Here is a 22,393-nt window from a genome sequence, read left to right on the forward strand (position 1 = left end):
TGCAAACTGCCTTTATTGAGACATGGAATAGTCTCAAGCAAGGTTGTCCTCTTGCTGCAACACTTTTCAATTTGTTCACCGCAGACTTAGAACAGGAAATGATATTGTCCATAACAAATGACATCATCTTTCTCGACAAAACACCACGAGGTTTACAACATAATGTGGATTCGATGCCGCTTTCATGGATAAAAATGAGCTAAAAATAAATATCGCCAAAACAAAAATCATGTCCATAACTAAAATCAACCCAAAAGTCAAGACTCCAGTGTTATACATCAATGGACCACTAATTGTAGTATCGACTTTCAAATACCTAGGTATTATGATCAATCAAACGACTGATGAAAAAGAATGGGTACTACAAATTCAAAAATAAATACATTCCCTGGGTCGCCAAGGTTACATTTTGCTTGAAAAATATGGAAAACTTTTCTTTAACCCTATTGTAGCATTCTATAGGAGTAAAGTGATTCCATCTATAGCGTACGAAAGCAAAACTCTGGTAAACCTCCCGGCCACTATCTGGCCCAAATTAGAGGCTATTTTCTGGAGGAAAATGATGAAGTTACCATCCTCTTTTCCTGTTCCAAGAATTCGTTTTGAGATAGCCATTCAATCTTTGACTTCAATTATAACCTAGAATAAACTGGATCTTTACCGTAAGATAATTTCTGAAGAGAAGATTCAAGCGGTTGACATATTGAGGCTAAAAACTAATCCCATACGCGCTAAAGCTCTGATGCAATGGAACCAACAGATGATTCAAATCCTCGATCAAGAGGAAATAACAGCAGAAATGCTAATCAATCGACCTCAAAACGCAAAGAGAAAAATCATGCGTAACGACTGGATAATCACCATGAAAGAGAAAGCAAGATATCAAGAAAATGTAACATGCAAAATGGAAGTAAGATCACTCAACCAACTGCCTGCATATCTGAGGATCTTTCCAGATAAATCCATTAGGTCCTTGTTTTTGAAACTACGGCTCAATATTCTGCCCACAAGAGCTAGACTGGCAATATTCAAACAACATGATCCCAAACTTGAATACTGTAGATTTTGTAAAAATGAGGACATCATTGAGACCCTTCATCATTTAATTATGATATGTCCTGAGCTCCAACAAGAGAGAGCTCTGTGCAGGACTTTCTTCAATATTAGTAATGAAACGCTCAGTGTTGAAGCAAGATGGGCACGGATACTCTTGGGACAAGAGAAAAAGCTGGTATACATCGGTATCACATTTTGGACTAAGATTATGACCTCTGTAACAGTTTAAACTTTGAAATAAGAATTAGAATTTATTTTAAGACTTCATATTATTGTGGATTTGAAAAGTATATTTTAAACTTTGAAAAAATAATTAGAAAAATGTATGATTAATATAAAATGAAAAGTTTCAATGTAAACTATAAAAATTTTAATAAAAAATAAAAGAAATCTGCCATTGCGAATAGAACCCAGTACAAGGATCCTTTACAATGGGGTTAGAGAGAGTGACCTGAAGAGCAGATGTTGTATGGGAAGGTTGAAACATAAACCAGGGACGAGGACATGGCATAATGACATAGGAATGGGATGGTGGAAGAAGTGCTGAATTAAGGATGGATGGGTAACAGAAAAGTGCTGCAGGGTTACCCATGAAGGGTAGGGAGAGAGGAAAACAGGGTGATGCTGTAGCATGGAGTGCTGGGAAACAGGTTCTTCAGAAACAAGGAGAGCTTTGATGTTGGATTTTAATAGTGGTAGCGTTTGAGTGATACAGAGAGGGTAAGGAAGAGCATACCACAGAAGGGGAGAGAGAGAGCAGAAACTAGAGGGAGCACAGGGCCCGAGTGGTGGCAAGGAGGTGAGCAGAGGATTATTGTAACAAGCTAGAAGGAGAGTAGGGGGTGAGATGAGCAGATAGGTATGGTGGGGTGAGACCATGGATAGTTTTGAAGATGAGAAAACGTTTATACTTAGCCATTTGTTTCATGGATAACCAGCCAATCTGGCAACAGGCAGAGGAAGTAGAGGGTAAAGCAAGAAAGGTTGGAAAGTATCCGGACCACAATGTTGAGTGCTTTGACCAGTGGTCAAAAAGCATAGGTGGAAAGGCCACAGAGGAGACTGGCGCAGTAGTCAGATCTAAAAAGGACTGAAGAGGAGATTATCTGTTTAGCAGTAGCGAAAGCAAGGTGATGATGGATTTTTCTGATATTGAGGAGGTTGAGTCTGGCTGCAGTGGTATATTTGGAGATGAAGAGCAAGAAGTTTTGTGATGAGTCGAAGATGACACCAAAGTTACGAGCAGAAAGCACAGTAAATAAGGTAGTCAGGAGAGAAGAGAAGAAGAGGGGGAGAGGATGTGATAGCCTGTTTGTCTGGGAAGTAGAGAACTTTGGTCTTAGTGGAGTTGAGCATGAGTGAGGGAGACGCCATCCAATATGTGATTGTGGAGAGACAGTTTACAATTTTTGAGAGCAGCTTGTTGGATAAGGAGTGAAAGGAGAATCAGCTCTGAGTGTTGTCAGCAAAGAGTTGATAGCGAAGCCGTAAGAAGAGATCAGGGCGCCAAGAGCTGAAGTATAGAGAGTGAAGAGAAGTGGACCAATGACAGACCGTTGGGGAACTCCCAACAGAAAGGGGGCTAAGGGTGGAGGTAATGCTGTACGAGGACACCTGAAAGTGTCTGGGGGCAAGGTATGATTCAAACCAAGCAAGGGCCTTATCTCTGATGCCAGGGAGAGATAATGTAGAGAGAATGTCAGAATGGTTGGCAGTTTCGAAGACAGCAGAGATGTCGAGAAGAATAGGAATAGATGAAAGGTTTACATGACGAGTAGAAGAGATGAAGTTGCTGACATTGAGGAGAGCCGTCTCGGTAGAATTCCCCGTCCCGGAAAGCAGATTGAAGAGGTTCCCGGAGGTTGTGAGTATCAAAGAACTCAGTGAGTAGATTGAATACTACTCGCTCTAGGATTTTGGAATAGTGTGGTAGAAGATAGACAGGGGGAAAGTTGGCAGGACAATTGGGATGTAGAACAGATTTCCTAAGGAGAGGGATGTCAGTAGCTGTATTCCTGGATGTACGATAAGTGGCATTGTCAAGAGAGGAGTTGAAGACGGAAATAAGATGTGGAGCAAAACTGGGAGCTATGTGCTTCACAATGGGCAGGGACACTGAGTCAGTGGGGGCACAGGAAGGGTTAGCCTAGCGGAATAGGGCAATAATCTCAACAATCAGGGTTGGAGGGTGGCAAGGGAAGAAACAGTAGCGGTAGAGGGGGGTAGGAGTAGTGGAGAAAAGTGAGCAGGGGATAGAAGGTAAGTAGCAGGGGTATTGGTAATTGTAGAAAATTTAGCAAAGTAGAGAGCAAGATCATATGTAGAAAGAGTAGAGGCGATGGAGGTGGGCCAGTGTTAAAGTTAGTGAAGGCTTCTGCAGTGGATGAAAAGGTGAGTTCAGCTAACGACAAGAGAGAATGGTATTGGTCAGATAGGTAGTCAGGGCGTTTGGGGGAGGGAACCTGACGCTTAGTAATAGTTGTAGTAGATGGAGAGAGTGAGGAAGAATCAGGAGTGGAGATTGAGGCAAAGACGATAGAGTGTCCTGAGGGAGAAGGAGCAGTGGAGATATTAGAAGCAGAGAGTTGAGAGGAGATGAGAATAAGGTGAAGCCAGTTTCCATTTAAGTAGGTGGGCCGAAAGTTGACAGAAGAGAGCGTAGTGGTTAAGCAAAAGAGAGTTAAAGTCAGTGGATAGAACAGCAGAGAGAGAGAGGGGAGGTTGAAGTCACCAATGACAATGGGATGGTGGTCGGGAGGGAGACAGTCAATTAGTTATGAGATGTGGTTGAAGAATTGATCTTCCAGACCAGGTGGCCGGTAGCGATAGATAATATGTATGCCATATGGGGCAGTGATTGTGGAGTGTATTTGAATGAGGGAGAATTAGCGGGAGACCTACACCACTACCCCTGCCAGTGAGGCAGGGAGAGTGAATGAAGGTGTTGGCAGGATCATAAAGGGCAGCAAGGGGTGCAAAGTCAGAGGGAGGGATCCAGGTTTCAGAGAGGGTAACGAGGTCAAGAGAAAAGAATGAGAAATGAGAATGAGAAAAGAAGAAGTCGAAGGTAAAGGAGGTTGTATTGCGGACAGACTGTGCATTCCAAAGAGCAACAAGGAGAGAGTGAGATTTAGAAGCATAGCAACGTTGAGTCTGAGAAATAGAGAGGTACTGGGGGGAGATGCGAGAAGAGGTAGTGTAATGGAAGTTAGAGTTGGAGTAGGCTTTGTGAATTGAGAGTAGTAGAATGAGAAGAAAGGTGGCATCGAGGAGAAGAGATGATAGGGATGGCATTGTTGCCTTGGGGTTTCCCTTGCCATCTTTATGAAGCACCTGGCAACTTTTTGAATTGATTACATTATTACATTAGTTTGGCTTTTGCTCTCCTTTCTGTTTTCTTCTAGCTTAGAAAAGTGAAGATAGACGCTGTGTGCTACATATAGGGTTGTCTGCCATGGGTCCTATGATGCACTTTCTAGCAAAGATCTGCGCTCCACGCTTTCACTGTTGCACCCACTAATGTATTGCTGTTCTATGGGCAATGCTTATTAGCCCTTTGATGGCAGGTCGGCGTCACTATTTGGCTGCCGCCCCCTGTGCCTGAATACAGCTAGCTTAGTCTCAGCTGCTCTCCCGCCTTGTTATTCAACCCATTTGGAACTTAGTCAATCTGCTGCTCCATTGGCGGAAGAAAGAACTCTGGGCCACCAGCACCTGGTTGGCATCTGAGCCAAATCAATTGATGAATGGTTGGAGAAGCAAGCAATGAGCCTCATTGTGGTATGGCCCTTAATTTGGCCACATTCAAGGTCATCTCTAGTGCCCTTTATAATTGTGGGGGCAATAATCATCTCCTAGTTTTAACTGATTAGTTTTAAGTGATTAGGTGCAACTCAATGGCAAACTTGAAGGGCCTTGGCCAGGGCTCAGGATAATTACCACCCCTGTTTTCAGTTGTGTCCCTGTCAGCTCTCTCATTTCACCCCCACATGACACAATCACTTCACACTACTCCCTTCCACACCACACCCACTCTTCCCCCTGAACCCACACTATCCCAGCCCCATTCTACCCATCACCCTTATCCACCCCTGCCTCACCACTCTATCCCAAACCAAACGTCCTCACAACTCTTCCCACCCACCCACCCTCCCTCTTCCCACCACCCACTTTTCCTCATTCTTAGACCCCCATGTACCCACCCTTTCTCACCCCTCTAACCTCTACATACCCACCCTTTCTCAACCCTCTAAAATCGACATACCCTACTTACCCCATTTTTCCTCACCTCTCACTGATTGCACCCTTTTATTGTGCCTTATTCCTCTGCCATACCTTGATCACCCCATCTGTACCCCATCCATCCTTCATCCTCCCCCTCTACTCCCAGCCACCCACACTTCCTCATCCCTCTACTCCCATCCACTTTTCCTGACCCTCTCTACTCCTGCTCACCTTTCCTCACCACTACTTCACCCACCATCACTTCCCCACTGCTTACAAACCCCACCAGCCCCCCTTAAACACCCCTCTCTAAACCCACCCACCCCTCCCAACCTGCATCCACCCTTCCTCACTCCTCCATCTCACACCCACCCTACCACAACTCTCTCTAACCCAACCCACCCACCTTTCCTCACCCCTTTCTGCTACCACCATAACTCACTCCTATATCCCTCTACTACTGCATTCCCCATCTCACCACACCTCTACTCCACCCACCCCATCTCACCCCACACTACCCACTTCACTCTACTCACACCTTCCATACCTTACCCCTGCCTAGTTATCCGACCATACGCACCCTACCATACCCACCCTACACCCACCCATCCTACCTCACTCCTGTCTATCCACAACAATCTTCCCAGACTTGCTCACCTCTGCCTGATTCCACTAATCTTACCTCATCCATGACTACCATGATTCCCCCTGCCTACTGCCTTCCACCATATCTAAACTTTTCTCGGCTTCACCCCTACCCCACCACTCAGGCTCAGACTTCTAATCTTCACGCTAACCTTAAAACCTTCAAACATAGTGTTTATTAGCATGTAACATTAGTAATACACATAGTAAAAAGATGTCCATACACTTTAGACTTGTTACAGTACCTATTACTAATGCTGTTTATCTGCAGAGGGAGTATCATTCTCTACTTTTGTTCTCACACAGTATGTAAGCGTTTCAAATGTTTCAAGGATATTCAGGAGTTTTTTCGTGACTACATCCTTCAATTAATCATAGACTTCAATTGAATGTTGATAAGAAGACCACAAACCAGCCATCAGTGTTCATTTATATACGATATTGATGTCTTTATTTTGAGTACTCAGGTTAGGGCGTAATTCAACAGTGGAAGGCCTGCATTCGGAGCAGCCTGAGAGCTCTATGAACCTCACAGCCACCAGACTGCCCGCCACTTTCCTCTCTCTCACACTCCAAACACCAAACCGCCCTCACTTTTGTGCACATCGTCAGTCTAGTGCTGATGCCATGCAACATGAAACAGGGCTTGTTTTCGAGCACTCTTTTATGTTACCATTGTGGGCGTTTTTCCTTGGGATTTTATCGAATACTAATAGGATCGCTCAACCCCATGTTCATAGCACATAATTAACATTTGGACAGCACCCCGCTCACAACCTAGCGGCATAATGGCATTTGTTCCATAATAAACAAGGTGCCCGGCAGGTCAGATATGCTGGATTAACCATGTCTTGAACGGGCCTTATAATGCCAGGTTGTTAGTGATAGTTATGATCTGTAAGGGGAGCCGGTTCCAGTGTCTTGAGGTGAGGGTCACAAATGTATGGCTGCATGTTTGAGACTTGATGAATGAGGTGGCAGCTAACAAAGGTTTTGATGAAGAGGGGGGTTCTTGGATGGATGTAGAGATATGCTGGATTAACCATGTCTTGAACAGGCCTTATAATGCCAGGTTGTTAGTGATAGTTATGATCTGTAAGGGGAGCCGGTTCCAGTGTCTTGAGGTGAGGGTCACAAATGTATGGCTGCATGTTTGAGACTTGATGAATGAGGTGGCAGCTAACAAAGGTTTTGATGAAGAGGGGGGTTCTTGGATGGATGTAGAGTTTGTTAGTTTGTTTTCTTTATTTGTATGGGCACCGAACCGTCAGGTAACTGGGCGCAAAGGTTACAAGTCTACCTTAAGCTTCATGTTTACAGATTTTACATACTAGGATATACATAGGTTACAAATTGGAAGTATACAAGACAACAAATACAGTAAAGGGCATAATGATACATACATCAGTACTGGATACAGAAAGGCAGCAGGATGGTTGTGAGCAAAGTAAGAGCTATAGTACATAATGCAGTATTCAGTACAGGAATGCAACGGGAGTCACTTGTCATTGTTTCTCAGCCACTTTAAGGTATTGCGGCTAATATTGTGGAAGGATTGTTCCACTCTTAAGGAAGGTGGGAATGCGTTCCAGGTCTGTGCTGCCATGAGAGGGAAGCTAGTCCCACCTGATTCTTTTCATTTGAATCTAGGTATGACAAGGCAGAAGGAGTTAGCAGTTCTGGTAGTGCGCGAAGTAGGTTTCATGACTATTCTCTCCGCTAGGTAAGGTGGTGCGGCATTGTTGAGGCATTTGAAAGTGAGGGAGACTATTTTAAGTAGGATTCTGTCATTGATGGACAGCCACTTGTTTTGTCTCCTCAGCTCTTATATATGCTCTCTGTTTGGAATATTTAGTGCGGTTCTGAGTGTGTTATTCTGTAAGATTTAAATTTTATTCAGAATGTACTTGCTCACACCTATGTATAGGGCATTGCAGTAGTCCAATTTCGGGAGTGTTGGCTAGGATGATGCAGCTTGTTTTAGATAGGAACTGCCTACACGCCCTGATTAACTTGCAGGTGTACGTGTTATGCTCGATTTATGCTTGATCCAAAATGGCGCGGGTGCGCAATGCATTCTGGGAGCGCTCAGAGCCATGTTGGATATTTACTTCATACCGCAGTGATGAAACGCTGCACACATTTTGCTGAGTGTTAGATTCACAGTGCTGAGACAAACATGCTTTTCCAAACCTGGTATGCGGTCAAGGCCATTTCTGCTGGGAAAGCTAACGTTGGTATGACTTGCTACTGTTCTCCGCAGAGCGTGTTTTTAGAGAAGGGAGGCACTGCGCTTCTTGGGGGGAGCTCTCGATTGACCCAGCTGGCAACCGACGGCTGTTCCTCAACTGCGCAAGTGCAATTTCCAGAATGTTCTCTCCTTTGTGGAGTGAGTATATATGCGGAAACCCGGAGGGGGTCAGGTGAGACTTCAGCCGGAGAAGTACACTTACGTCTGGCCTTCCTGTGAGCTGTGGTGCTCTCGGACTGGCTGTTCCCGGGGTCTTCCAGCCGCTTCTGGACGAGATGAGGAATTCTGTTACGCTCACGGTGATGTATTATCTTTTGACTTTTCTCTTTCTTCTGTGATCTATGACCATATTATTTTTGTGAGTTATTTCTATGTACTTGTAAGCTTTGAATAAATAGCCGTAAAGAGCTGATTATCTTCTAAGAGTGCGTGGCTGTGAGTTATTGTGTCTGTCTGTTTATGGTTCAAAGTATTTGCTCTATAATTGCATTGATGATTTATGGTTGTTCCGTGCCCTTTTTGGGGGAGAGCAATACATATTTGGCGCTGTGAGCAGGGTGCTTGTGATGAGTTGTTCCGAGTATTCAAGAGTCTGTTGAAACGTAGATAGGATTTGGTTGTCGTGTAAGTGAAGTTTTTTAATAGTGAAGGTTTATTTATTTTTTTGTAAGTGTTTGAGTGCCTGTGGGAGTGATTGCAGTGTGGAGAAGAAAATATATAGGTTCAACAAGGTTTTGCTTTGTTTGCGATAATGAGTAGTTTGTTCAAGAAGAAGAACGTTACCGCTGGCGGTGACTGTTCTGATGTTGTTATCCCAGGTTGGACTAAAAGTCCATATGATAAGTTGGCTCAGGCGTGGGCATGTGGTGCCGGTTTAAGTGAAACTTGGGATCAAGGATTGGGAGATGCCGATCCGGCTGATGTAATTGCATGCTTGCAACAAGTTCCAGTAGAACGTGGCAAAGAATGTGCAGCATTAGGTAGACGGGGTTGGGTTCTTTTGCATGCTTATAGGAAAATACATCGAATGAAGGTGGAAATGAAACATGAGGTCTTGCGATTAGAGAGAGAGTTAGCTGCAGAACGGCAGACTGCGTTAATGCAGCAGATTCAAATGAAACTGTTCAAAGATAAGGCTGACACATATCAGGCGGTGGCCGAGAGGGCTGCAGTCCGAGTAGCCCGGTATAAGTATGGGAAAAGATGGGGAGGGGTCAACAAAAGAAAGGTGCAACTTTAATCGCTATCGCTGGCATAGACTGGGATCCGGACAAGTGGGATGGTGATATTTTTGATTCGACCAGTCTAGAAAGTAATTCCGCAGATGAGTCCGACCCCAAACCAGAGGCGAAACAGAAAAGAGTGGCGGCAAAGCCTGTTAGAAGACGGCAAGCCAGACCACACCCGCAGAATCCTGGTGGTGGTATGGTGGATTTAACCACTTTTGAGGATTACACACAACAAGAGGTTGGGGAAATTATTACCCGTTTGAGGCAAAAATCAGAGGAAGCTTTATTGACATGGATGGTGAGATTGCTAGATAGGGGTGCTGCAGGGTTGTTGGTAGATTCTACTGATTCACCGCGTTTTTTACCCCTGTCAATTGACACCAATGTACAGGAGGTCTTAAGAACAGGACCGCCCCCTGACGCAAATGGTCAAGATACGCAGGTGTCTTTGTTGCACCTGGTAGCCCAAGCATGAACCGTAAATACCCTATTACCACAGATTGGCCCAGTGAAGAAAGAAAGTGGTATACGTTGAGAGAAGAAATTCAAAAAGTCAGAGAGCATTCTATGAAAGAGGCGATTCACATAGACACTCCTGATCATATGGGAGCCGTGCCGCTCTCAGTTTCAACTCGAAACATGGTGATTAGAAATGCGCCACCCACATACAAAAGTGTTATTATGACTTTGCTTGTGGGTATGATGGGCAAGGCTACTGATGAGGTAGCAGATGCCATTCGGCAACTTGCAGATTTGGGAGAGTGGGATAAGAGCGATAACAAGCCACGAGAGAGAGAGGGGCGTAGTGAGAGAAGAACTGAAGGCAGGCGGCAAGATAGCAGAGACTCCCGAGTGTCCCGAAAAGACATGTTTTTGGCTTTGTTAAAAGATGGTGTGCCACACGAGGAAATTGATGGCATTGAAACAAAGGTAATGTATGAATTATACAAAAAACAAGGACTTACAGCCAAAGAGCGCTATAAACAGGTTAAGAAACAAGTAGTCACCACGCCACAGGGGGACACCTCACCTTCTGCTCCCCCTGTGGATGAACAAGACGAAGGGTCTATGGGGACACCTTCCCCGTACCAGCCGACATACGCTGATTTGAGAAAGGTGGTGAGCGCGATGCTAGAGGCGGAGTCGAGTCACACTCATTCAAAGTTTGACTAGGGCTTCGGCCAAGCTCCGGCAGCGTCTGCCCACATAAAAGTGGATAGGCGGCCTCATGTTGATGTTAAGATTTTTTGGGGGCGAGGAAATACACAAGGGGTGCGAGTATTGATAGACACCGGGGCGGAGGCCTCTTTGATTCATTGTAATCCGACACGATTTAAAGGCAAACAGTTTACGATTATAGATTTAGGGGGAAAGGAGACCCCCGCAGTACAAACGCGAGTGGAAATGAAAATAGGCAATTTAAAGAGGCAGAAATACCAAGTGTTGATTGTCCCGATACCTGAATATATAATTGGCTTTGACATTTTGGAAGGGCTAACTTTGGGACTTGGTGGTAAAACGTTTCAGTTTGGGGTGAGTGCATTGATTTGTACACCCATTACCATAGGCAAATTGAAGATGCCCCCAGTGCAAGTGCCAGTGGCAACCAAGCGGGTAGCCATGAAACAATACCGCATTCCTGGGGGGCACATGGACATTTCAGACACCATTAAAGAGTACGTGGAGGCGGGTGTATTACGCCCTATTACCACCTCATGGAACAATCCGCTCTGGCCTATTAAAAAGGGAGATGGGTCATGGAGAATGACGGAGGATTACAGGGAGTTGAATAAACACACTCCTCCCTTAGTGCCCGCAGTCCCAGATGCTATTACCTTGATTGAAAATGTCCAAAAGTTTGAGGGGACTTGGTATGCAGTGATCGATTTAGCTAATGCATTTTTCTCCGTGCCAATTGCTGATGAGTGTCAAGAAAAGTTTGCATTTTCGTGGGGTGGACGTCAGTACACTTTCACGAGACTACCCATGGGGTACATGCACAGCCCGACTATCTGTCACCGGCTGGTGGCAGAGCACTTAGACAAGATACCGTGTAAACCTGACATACAAATCTCTCATTACATTGATGATATTTTGATCCAGGGCAAGGATGAGCACAGTGTGCAAAGTCAGCTAGATGTCCTTATGGAAGGATTGAAAAAGGAAGGGTGGGAGATTAATCCGAATAAAATTCAAGGTCCAGCTGAAACAGTGATATTTCTAGGGATTCAGTGGCATCATGGGCATCGTGAAATGGTGCCAAAAGCTCGACAGAAAATACTTGAATTCACCACTTCAACAAACAAAAAGCAAGCTCAGCAGTTCATAGGACTGTTTGGCATTTGGAGACAGCACATTCCGCATTTAGGGCAGATATTGGCCCCCCTCTACAAGGTGACACGAAAGAAATATGAGTTTCAGTGGGGGGAAGAGCAGCAGAAAGTCTTTGAGATGGGGAAAGACACGGTGCAGCAGGTGCTTGATTTATGGCCCTTGAAGGAAGGCGAAGTGGAATTAAATGTCTCTGTGCAAGACAATTATGCTAACTGGAGTGTGTGGCAGAAACAAGACAGAAAACGTGTGCCATTAGGGTTTTGGAGTCGTAAGTTGCCCGACGCTGGTAACTCATATACTCCATTTGAGAAGCAAATGCTGGCATGTTATTGGGCTCTTGTTGATACCGAGCAGATGATGTTGGGTCATGATGTATTTATGAGACCTGAAATACCAATCATGCAGTGGGTACTGAGCTCTCCTAAAACGCATTGTATCGGACATGCTCATGAAGCCAGCATAATTAAGTGGAAATGGTATATTCAAGACAGAGCCAAATCAGGAAAGGGTGGAGTAGCAAAACTACATGAGCACGTAGCCAACATACCGCCCTCAGATTACATACCACCGGAGGTGCCTGAAAAACATGAGTCTCCCGTGAAATGGGGAGTACCTTACAGCGATTTAACCATGGAGCAAACAGAGCATGCTTGGTTCACGGATGGTTCAGCCCGATACGTGGGTACTGAGCGGTACTGGAAAGCAGTATCGTACAATCCCAAAACCAAAAAGATCTTGACGACGACAGGGAAAGGGAAGAGCAGTCAGTTTGCAGAACTTTACGCAGTTTACCAAGCGTTGAAACAAGAGACCCCAGGTCAATGTTATATGTACACAAATTCATGGTCAGTGGCGAATGGATTGGCAGTGTGGTTGCCAACTTGGCAAAAGAATGGATGGAAGATTCATTCAAAAGAGTTGTGGGGAAAAGAACTGTGGCAAGATATTGCCGAAATGTTGTTACAAAGTGAAGTCACTGTCTATCATGTGGACGCGCATTGTGCCACAGATTCATTAGAACGTCGGTTTAATTCTGTTGCAGATTGTTAAGACGGATTTCTGAACTCTGTCCTGGTGGCGCAGAAGTTCAGAAGGCCAACCTAATTACTTGGAACAGGGTAACCTCTGGACGAGCCAGACCAATCAAGGTAGCGATCGCGGCGGTCAAGACTAGGTCTCAAGAGGGGTGAGGGTGACTGAAAGCCCGCAATGAGCACACAAAGCAGGATCACTTACAAACTACTCCAAACAGTTGTTATATTAAAAATATATACACATTTATTTCAAGGCCTTTAAAACAATGACCGTAGCGAGAAAATCACAATATAACGATAGTAAACCAACACATACCATATCAACACAATATATATACAAATACAACAAGTCTCAAGCTTTATATGCACGAAATGTGTAGTCCACCTAAAAGGGAAGGAAGACAGGCAGTTCGCAATAATGCTTAGACCCAGTTCGCCTTCAGAGGCACCTACCTAGATGGAAGTCCGAGCCCTGCGAAGAGTGGAGCCTTGTGCTCAAAAGTACCTGCACGCGCTGGTGCCAACGGGCAAAAGGAGAAGCTCTTCGAGGGAAATCAGGCAGTTCAGTTTAGTGCACAAAAGAAGAAGAACAAGTTCCGCGACTCAAGCGCAGCCTCCACAGTGGGCAGAAGCAGCGCACGAGTACGGAAAAGGGTGCTGTTTGACACAGCGGGGAAAAGCAATGGGCTCCTGCAGGAGGGCGACCAGATCCTAGCTATGCTACTCACCGGTCCCCGATGCAAGCAGACCCAGGCTTCTCCGCGTCAGTTTCAGCAGCTGGCAGGTTCAGAAGAGCAGGGACCGCCTCGTTGTCGTGTTGAGTAAAAAGACGTCCCAATCGAAGAAACCCGCACAGTTTGTTACCACAGCAGGGCAACGGAGCGGCCGTGTGTATCTGAGCCAAATGTACACTACTCACTTCAGACCTGGGAACGCCAAGTGTACGAAGCGTGTGAGAGTGACAAGGACTCGAAATACTACACAACCTGGCGGCGGTTACAGAGCAAGACTCCCGTGTAAGCTGGTCAGTCAGCTGGATGGCCCAGAGACGCTTCCGAAGGCTTACTGGCAGGAGATGGTGAAGATGCCGAGAATAGCTGTTTCCGCTATTCCAAGGGTCGAAGTACCAGTACAGGCCTTCTGGTTCGATCAAAGGTGAAAAGGGTTTCACAAGGCGACAGCAGTGCAGAGGAGAAGTCCTTCAGCGGGTCACCAGCGATTCCTCGGTCCAGCCTCTTGGTTGCAGGATACTTGGCTCCTGTATTCCTTCGTTCGTGAGAACTCAGGAGATCGACATGGTAGTGGTGTTTCCAGCCCCCTCTTATCCACGGTTCCCTTCGCGCCAAAACGGAGGGGACCCAATGGGAGATCCGCTCATCAACACTCACACCATTCGTGGACCAATCACGGACCACGGTGGTCCCAGGCATTCACACCACCCTAGACTCTCTGGCACCCAGGATGTGTATTGGGACCAGACATCCCAGCCCACATCCTGGAGGCACACACAAGACATGTAGAAGCCCGCGAAAGCATCCGTGTTTCGCGGGAAAGTACGTGCCCAAATAAGGAAGGCCCCGGGTCGGCTCGACCTGGGGAAGGTGAAGGGAGCAAGACGGTCAGCGGACAGGACAAAGGAGCCTCGTGGTCTGGCCATTTTGGGAGCCAGGCCACCATTTTGGGTTAAGCGCGAGAAACGCGCTTAGAACGCCAAAAGGAGCTCAAAACACAAGAAACGATTGCTGCCACCATTCCCGTCCCTGAATCACTTGCACCGATCAGATACAATCCTAAACGAGTATCTAGGGCCTGTAGAAGGCTAGAGACCCAAGAGAGCTGTAACTTAGCTTACAGTGCCCTCTTGTGTCATGTTGCACGAAAGCCGCAACATGATAAAAGAAACTACGGGAAACAGCGTTCCCCGGTACTGACAGTCTTAAGGGCATGTCAGTTTCCCCGTAAGAAAGGAGCGAAAGCCCAGAGGAGTGCGGCAGAAGGCTGCACTTCTCTGGCAAAGTCGAGAACAAGGTGAAAAACAACAGCAAAAAGTTTAGGGGTTGCCACATGGAAGGAAAATTACCTACAATTACGAAATCTTTACTAACACTCGCCCCTCCCAGACTATGGACAGGGGGAACTAATCCACCCCTGGATGAGTCTCTTGTTCAGGTCGGTTAAACATTCTGGACAACCCATCAGCATTGCTATGTTGGACACCTGGCCTATGCTCAATAGTGAAGTCGAAGCCTTGTAGACTTATGGACCACCTAAGCAACTTTGGATTCTCCCCCTTCATGTTCATTAGCCACTTTAAGGGCTTATGGTCAGTTTGCACAGTGAAGTGGGTCCCATAGAGGTAGGGCCTCAGCTTCCTTAGGGCCCACACAACAGAGAAACATTCTTTCTCTACCGTGGACCATCTGAGCTCTCTGTCCTTAAGCTGGCGGCTAATAAAACCAATAGGGTGTTCCTTACCCTTCTCATCTACTTGTGATAGTACAGCTCCTATCCCAGTGTCAGAGGCGTCCGTCTGCACGATAAAAGGTCTTTGATAATCAGGGGCCCTGAGGACAGGGGCCTGGCACAAGGAGTCTTTTAAGCCATTGAAGGCCTTCTCACACTCGTCGGTCCAAGTTACCTTCTTGGGTTTCTTCAGAGTTGTGAGGGCAGTCAGAGGGGCAGCTATGGTGCCATAGTCTGCCACAAAATTGCAGTAATACCCCGTGAGTCCTAAGAAGGCTCTCACTTGGGTTTGCGTAGTGGGGGTAGGCCAGTCTTGTACTGCTTGTACTTTACTGGGAAGAGGCTGTATCCTCCCTCCACCTACTTCATGTCCAAGGTAAACCACTGAGCCTTGTCCAATCTGGCATTTACTAGCCTTTATGGTCAGGTGTGCTTTCTGAAGAGCCTGGAGCACAATCCCGAGGTGTTTCACATGGTCTTCCCAGGTGGCACTGAAAACTGCTATATCGTCCAGATATGCAAGACAGAATTCGTCCAACCCATTCAAAACATGATTCACAAGCCTCTGGAAAGTGGCAGGTGCATTTTTCAACCCGAACGGCATTACCCGGAATTGTTAAAGGCCGTCTGGAGTAGAAAATGCTGTCTTCTCCTTGGCATGTTCTGCTAAAGCTATTTGCCAATAGCCAGCAGTGAGGTCAAACGTGCTGAGGTACTTGGAGGCACCCAAAGTATCCACCAGCTCATCTGTTCGAGGCAAGGGGTGTGCATCTGTCTTGGTGACAGCATTCAGAGCCCTGTAATCCACGCAGAACCTCAATTCAGAAGTGCCTGCCTTTGGAACCAAAACCACAGGGCTGGACCAAGGACTACTAGAGGGTTCAATCACCCCAAGGTCTAACATCTTGTTGACCTCGGTCTTAATATAAGACCGTACTTTGTCTGACATCCTGTATCCCCTACCTTTGGTAGGTACACTGTCTCCTGTGTCAATGTTATGTTTGCACCAAGGTGTCAAACCAGGCGACTGTGAAAACAGGGGGGAAAACTGCCTAAGCAAACTTTTCACTTCAGCCTGCAGATCAGAAGTCAGGTGAGGGGCCACTCGGACACCCTCAAAGGAGCTATCTGAAGGACCGCTTTGGAACAGATCGGGGAGAGGTTCAGACTCCTCTTCCTCAACATCTGAAGCCAGTAGCAGTGCTGCGATTTCGACTCTTGGGACGAAAGCTTTCAGCCTATTCACGTGAAACACTTTTGGAGCCTGTCCAGGCCTTCCAAGGTCCACTAAATAGTTAACCTCACCCAGGGGCTCCACCACTGTGTAAGGGCCTGACCAAATTTCCTGTAAAGCTCGAGGCCTTATGGGATTCATGATCAGGACTTGCTGACCAGGTGTAAAGTTGATGAGGGAAGCTTTCTGGTCGTACCAATGTTTCACCAGCGCTTGTCCTGCCTTCAATTTATCACTAGCCAAGCCCATCAGAAGTACCATCTGTTTTCTGAGCCCTAGCACATAATCAACTACGTTGGTAGTAACAGGGGGAGTGGGCATCTCCCATCCCTCTTTGACGATGGCTAAGGGTCCCCGTACGGAATGACCGAACAGAAGTTCGAAGGGGCTGAAGCCAACACCCTCCTGTGGTACCTCTCGGTAGGCAAACAGTAAGTATGGTAAAAGAAGATCCCATTTTCTTCTCTGAGGTTCCTCCAGAGCCCCAATCATGCTCTTTAACGTTCTGTTGAAACGTTCCACCAGACCATTGGTCTGGGGGTGGTATGCAGAAGAGAACTTGTAGGTGACCCCACATTCTTTCCACATAAAACTGCATATACTTCGACATAAAGTTGCTGCCACGGTCCGACACAACTTCTTTAGGGAAGCCAACCCTAGTAAATATACCAAGTAAAGCTTTTGCAACTGACTTGGCAGTTACAGTTTTCAATGGGATGGCCTCAGGATATCTGGTTGCATGGTCGACCAGCACCAGGATAAACCTATTGCCCGAGGATGTTTGCGGGTCAAGGGGACCAACGATGTCGATCCCTACCCTTTCAAATGGTACCCCCCCAACTGGGAGCGGTACCAACGGAGCTTGGATTGTCGCGCCAACCTTACCAGACAACTGGCAGGAGGCACAACTCCTGCAGTGACTTTCTACTTGCAGCCCCATCTTGGGCCAGTAGAAGTGCATGGATAACCTTTGCTTGGTCCTCTTCATACCAAGGTGACCAGCAAGGGGAACTTCATGCGCCAACTGCAGGAGGAAGGGCCTAACAGCAAGGGGAACCACCAACCTCCTATGGTCTCCTTCTGTAGACTCTGTGGGCTCACTATACAGGAGTCCACCTTCCCAATAAATCCTATGCGTCCCAGGAGGTTCACCCTCAATCTGGGAGCAGGCCTGTCTCCTTAGGCCTTCCAGAGATGGGCACTCACGTTGGCCTTTACTGAATTCGTCCCTATCAGGACCTCCTTCAACTAACAAGTCTTTTAGTTCAAGATGATCGTTGGGGTCAAATACTTCAGGCATCGCCACCTCCTCGTCAGGCCCAGGCGATTGACCAACTTCCTCCACCGCAGTGGTAGGCGAGCTCGGGGGAATATTCTCTTTCCCTCGTCTTGACTTGTCGACTCCTTTCGCCTTGGGTTTTCCCTTCGGCTGGGGCGGCGTATTGGTCTTGGCCAATGCTGCCCGTGCTTGAGACCGTGTGTAGGGTCTTTCGGCAGTGTCTCCTACGAGCCCTAAAGCTCTGAGATCATTACCTAACAAGACCTTTCCCGGGACGTTCCTCTGAATGCTCACTGGAATCCTGACTGCTGTACCATTTAAAGTAAGATTTACAGGTATTACTGGGAACATACGGAGTGGGCCGTCAGCCAAATTAATGGGCATCAGAGTAGCTCTGGCAACTTCCTCTGAGTCTACCAAGGTAGAATCCACTACAGTGTGACTGCACCCACTATCCCTAAGAGCTGGAGTATCTACTCCATTGATCGGCACACTGTCTTTAAAGTAGTGCTTGGTATTATCCGGAATCCTAGCATAAGCCTCTGCGACTTTAGGCTCCCAGGAACCCAGGGAAACTAAAACTACCTCAGCCTCTATCCCGCTGGGAAATGAGTCTGAGGAGAAGGATGCTCCTGTAATCTCTTCTTCCTCGTAGGAGGAGAAGGCCAGATTAGCGGAGTGGACCCCCAAAGGTCTAACCTTACACTGGGGATCCCCCTTCACGTGGTCAGTTGCTCCACAAGCAAAACAAGATCCATTGGGTCTGTTTACATAGGGAGGCTTATTGTAACCAGAGTTCTGTTTCGGAGGCTGACCTCCACTACCCTGTGAGTTCTCTTGTTTCTTACCCTTATTTTTCTTTTTGTGGCCCTTATGAGAAGAAGATTTATCAGATTCTCCACCCTCCTTATCTTTGGACTTTTTCCCTTCCTCTTGCTTACCAGGATGAGTTTTGGGACACTCGATGTGACACCCATAAGTCGGCTGCAATGGCCAGCTTCTTAGGATCTATCTCCTTCGAATCGGCCAAATGCTGCTTAAGCTCCGGGGAAGAAGATGCAAAAATGTGTTCCAGCATGACAAGATGTATCATGCCTTCGAAGGTAGAAACCTTATAACCTTCGACCCAGCCAGTTAAGTTTTTCAAGGACTCAGTGACATAAGATACCCAAGTACCACCTTCCTTTTTCTTATACTCTCTGAAACGTTTCAAATATTGGGCCGGAGTCTTCCCAAACTTTAAAATGAGAGTTTGCTTTAACATTGCGAAATCAGCTCCCTCAGCCTTCGACATTTCCATAATGGCACTACAGCCAGAATGGGGCAGTCTGCTGAGTAACCAGGCAATCTTATCAGCATTGTCAACTTGTTGAACTTCGCATGCACACTCAAACGCATTCAGCCAGTCCATAATGTCATTCCTTTCCTCATACACACTGAGCAGATCTTTCGGAAACCGTGGATGAGAGGAGGCCCCAGACCCATGTCCAGGACCCTTGGACCCATTTGCAACCTGAAGCTTGGCCAGTTCCAACTGGTGATCCCTGTCTTTTTGTTTTTCTGCCTGTTCGATTTTTAGTTTGGCTATGCTGAATTCAAGCTCCTGCTGCCTAAACCGCAGCTCTTGCTTCTTGAATTCAAGCATAGCCTCCCCATCAGCACTGGCAGAGGAAACATTAGACATCTCGTCCTCCCTGTCCTCGTGGTCGCGATGGATCAGTGCAGCGGCAGAACCGTCGGTTCTACCAGTGAGAGCAGCCCCACCTCCTTCCGCACTGTCCTCAGAAGTTATAGCGTCAAGCTGCGCTTCTTGCCACGCCACGATTCTTTGGATCATTTCCAATTTCGTGCCTTGAGAGGAAACACCTCTCTCCGCACACATCTTTTTCAATGTTTCTGATTTGGAAGCATTTAAAGTTAACAAGGTATTTGTTTCCATACTGTTAGATAGGACTATGGCCTTTTTAAAGTTATACTACAACATTTCACTACGTGTCCTGGTTGGAATAACCTGAAATGCCTTAGTTCGTGCGCAACACTGGATACCTTCAGTCGTATCCCACCGCTGTACACCAATTTGTTAAGACGGATTTCTGAACTCTGTCCTGGTGGCGCAGAAGTTCAGAAGGCCAACCTAATTACTTGGAACAGGGTAACCTCTGGACGAGCCAGACCAATCAAGGTAGCGATCGCGGCGGTCAAGACTAGGTCTCAAGAGGGATGAGGGTGACTGAAAGCCCGCAATGAGCACACAAAGCAAGATCACTTACAAACTACTCCAAACAGTTGTTATATTAAAAATATATACACATTTATTTCAAGGCCTTTAAAACAATGACCGTAGCGAGAAAATCACAATATAACGATAGTAAACCAACACATACCATATCAACACAATATATATTCAAATACAACAAGTCTCAAGCGTTATATGCACGAAATGTGTAGTCCACCTAAAAGGGAAGGAAGACAGGCAGTGCGCAATAATGCTTAGACCCAGTTCGCCTTCAGAGGCACCTACCTAGATGGAAGTCCGAGCCCTGCGAAGAGTGGAGCCTTGTGCTCAAAAGTACCTGCACGCGCTGGTGCCAACGGGCAAAAGGAGAAGCTCTTCGAGGGAAATCAGGCAGTTCAGTTTAGTGCACAAAAGAAGAAGAACAAGTTCCGCGACTCAAGCGCAGCCTCCACAGTGGGCAGAAGCAGAGCGCGAGTACGGAAAAGGGTGCTGTTTGACACAGCGGGGAAAAGCAATGGGCTCCTGCAGGAGGGCGACCAGTTCCTAGCTATGCTACTCACCGGTCCCCGATGCAAGCAGACCCAGGCTTCTCCGCGTCAGTTTCAGCAGCTGGCAGGTTCAGAAGAGCAGGGACCGCCTCGTCGTCTGTTGAGTAAAAAGACGTCCCAATCGAAGAAACCCGCACAGTTTGTTACCACAGCAGGGCAACGGAGCGGCCGTGTGTATCTGAGCCAAATGTACACTACTCACTTCAGACCTGGGAACGCCAAGTGTACGAAGCGTGTGAGAGTGACAAGGACTCAAAATACTACACAACCTGGCGACGGTTACAGAGCAAGACTCCCGTGTAAGCTGGTCAGTCAGCTGGATGGCCCAGAGACGCTTCCGAAGGCTTAGTGGCAGAAGATTGTGAAGATGCCGAGAATAGCTGTTCCCGCTATTCCAAGGGTCGAAGTACCAGTACAGGCCTTCTGGTTCGATCAAAGGTGAAAAGGGTTTCACAAGGCGACAGCAGTGCAGAGGAGAAGTCCTTTAACGGGTCACCAGCGATTCCTCGGTCCAGCCTCTTGGTTGCAGGATACTTGGCTCCTGCATTCCTTCGTTCGTGAGAACTCAGGATATCGACATGGTAGTGGTGTTTCCAGCCCCCTCTTATCCACGGTTCCCTTCGTGCCAAAACGGAGGGGACCCAATGGGAGATCCGCTCATCAACACTCACACCATTCGTGGACCAATCACGGACCACGGTGGTCCCAGGCATTCACACCACCCTAGACTCTCTGGCACCCAGGATGTGTATTGGGACCAGACATCCCAGCCCACATCCTGGAGGCACACACAAGACATGTAGAAGCCCGCGAAAGCATCCGTGTTTCGCGGGAAAGTACATGCCCAAATAAGGAAGGCCCCGGGTCGGCTCGACCTGGGGAAGGTGAAGGGAGCAAGACGGTCAGCGGACAGGAAAAAGGAGCCTCGTGGTCTGGCCATTTTGGGAGCCAGGCCACCATTTTGGGTTAAGCGTGAGAAACGCGCTTATAACGCCAAAAGGAGCTCAAAACACAAGAAACGATCGCTGCCACCATTCCCGTCCCTGAATCACTTGCACCGATCAGATACAATCCTAAACGAGTATCTAGGGCCTGTAGAAGGCTAGAGACCCAAGAGAGCTGTAACTTAGCTTACAGTGCCCTCTTGTGTCATGTTGCACGAAAGCCACAACATGATAAAAGAAACTACGGGAAACAGCGTCCCCGGTACCGACAGTCTTAAGGGCATGTCAGTTTCCCCGTAAGAAAGGAGCGAAAGCCCAGAGGAGTGCGGCAGAAGGCTGCACTTCTCTGGCAAAGTCGAGAACAAGGTGAAAAACAACAGCAAAAAGTTTAGGGGTTGCCACATGGAAGGAAGATTACCTACAATTACGAAATCTTTCCTAACACAGATGAACACACCAAGATTTCCTCAGTGGATGCAGAGGCTCGGGAAGACGATATGGAGGGTTTGGCCAAATGTGCCCATCAGAAATGTGGGCACCTTGGAGAAAAGGCTACTATCAGGTGGGCACAAGCTCGAGGCATCAGTCTTCCGTTAGAAGTAGTAAAAACAATAATTTTGCAATGTCCTGTGTGCCAACACCAATTACATAGACCTATACCTCAGATTATTTGAGGCACATTGAGGAAAATTACCAGGTCAAATTTGGCAGATTGATTATATCGGTCCTATGCCAATCAGCAGAGGTTGTCAGTATGCATGCACTATTGTGGATACCTACTCGGGATATTTGATGGTTTTGCCGTGCAAACGTACAACCCAATTGAACACCATCAGGTTGTTAGATCAGATCATGTTACATTATGGAGTGCCTTTGCAGATTCAAAGTGACAATGGGTCACATTTCAAAGGCAAAT

Source organism: Ambystoma mexicanum, chromosome 4q (assembly GCF_040938575.1).
Source record: "Ambystoma mexicanum isolate Mex_15411 chromosome 4q, UKY_AmexF1_1, whole genome shotgun sequence".
Taxonomy (NCBI): Eukaryota; Metazoa; Chordata; class Amphibia; order Caudata; family Ambystomatidae; genus Ambystoma; species Ambystoma mexicanum.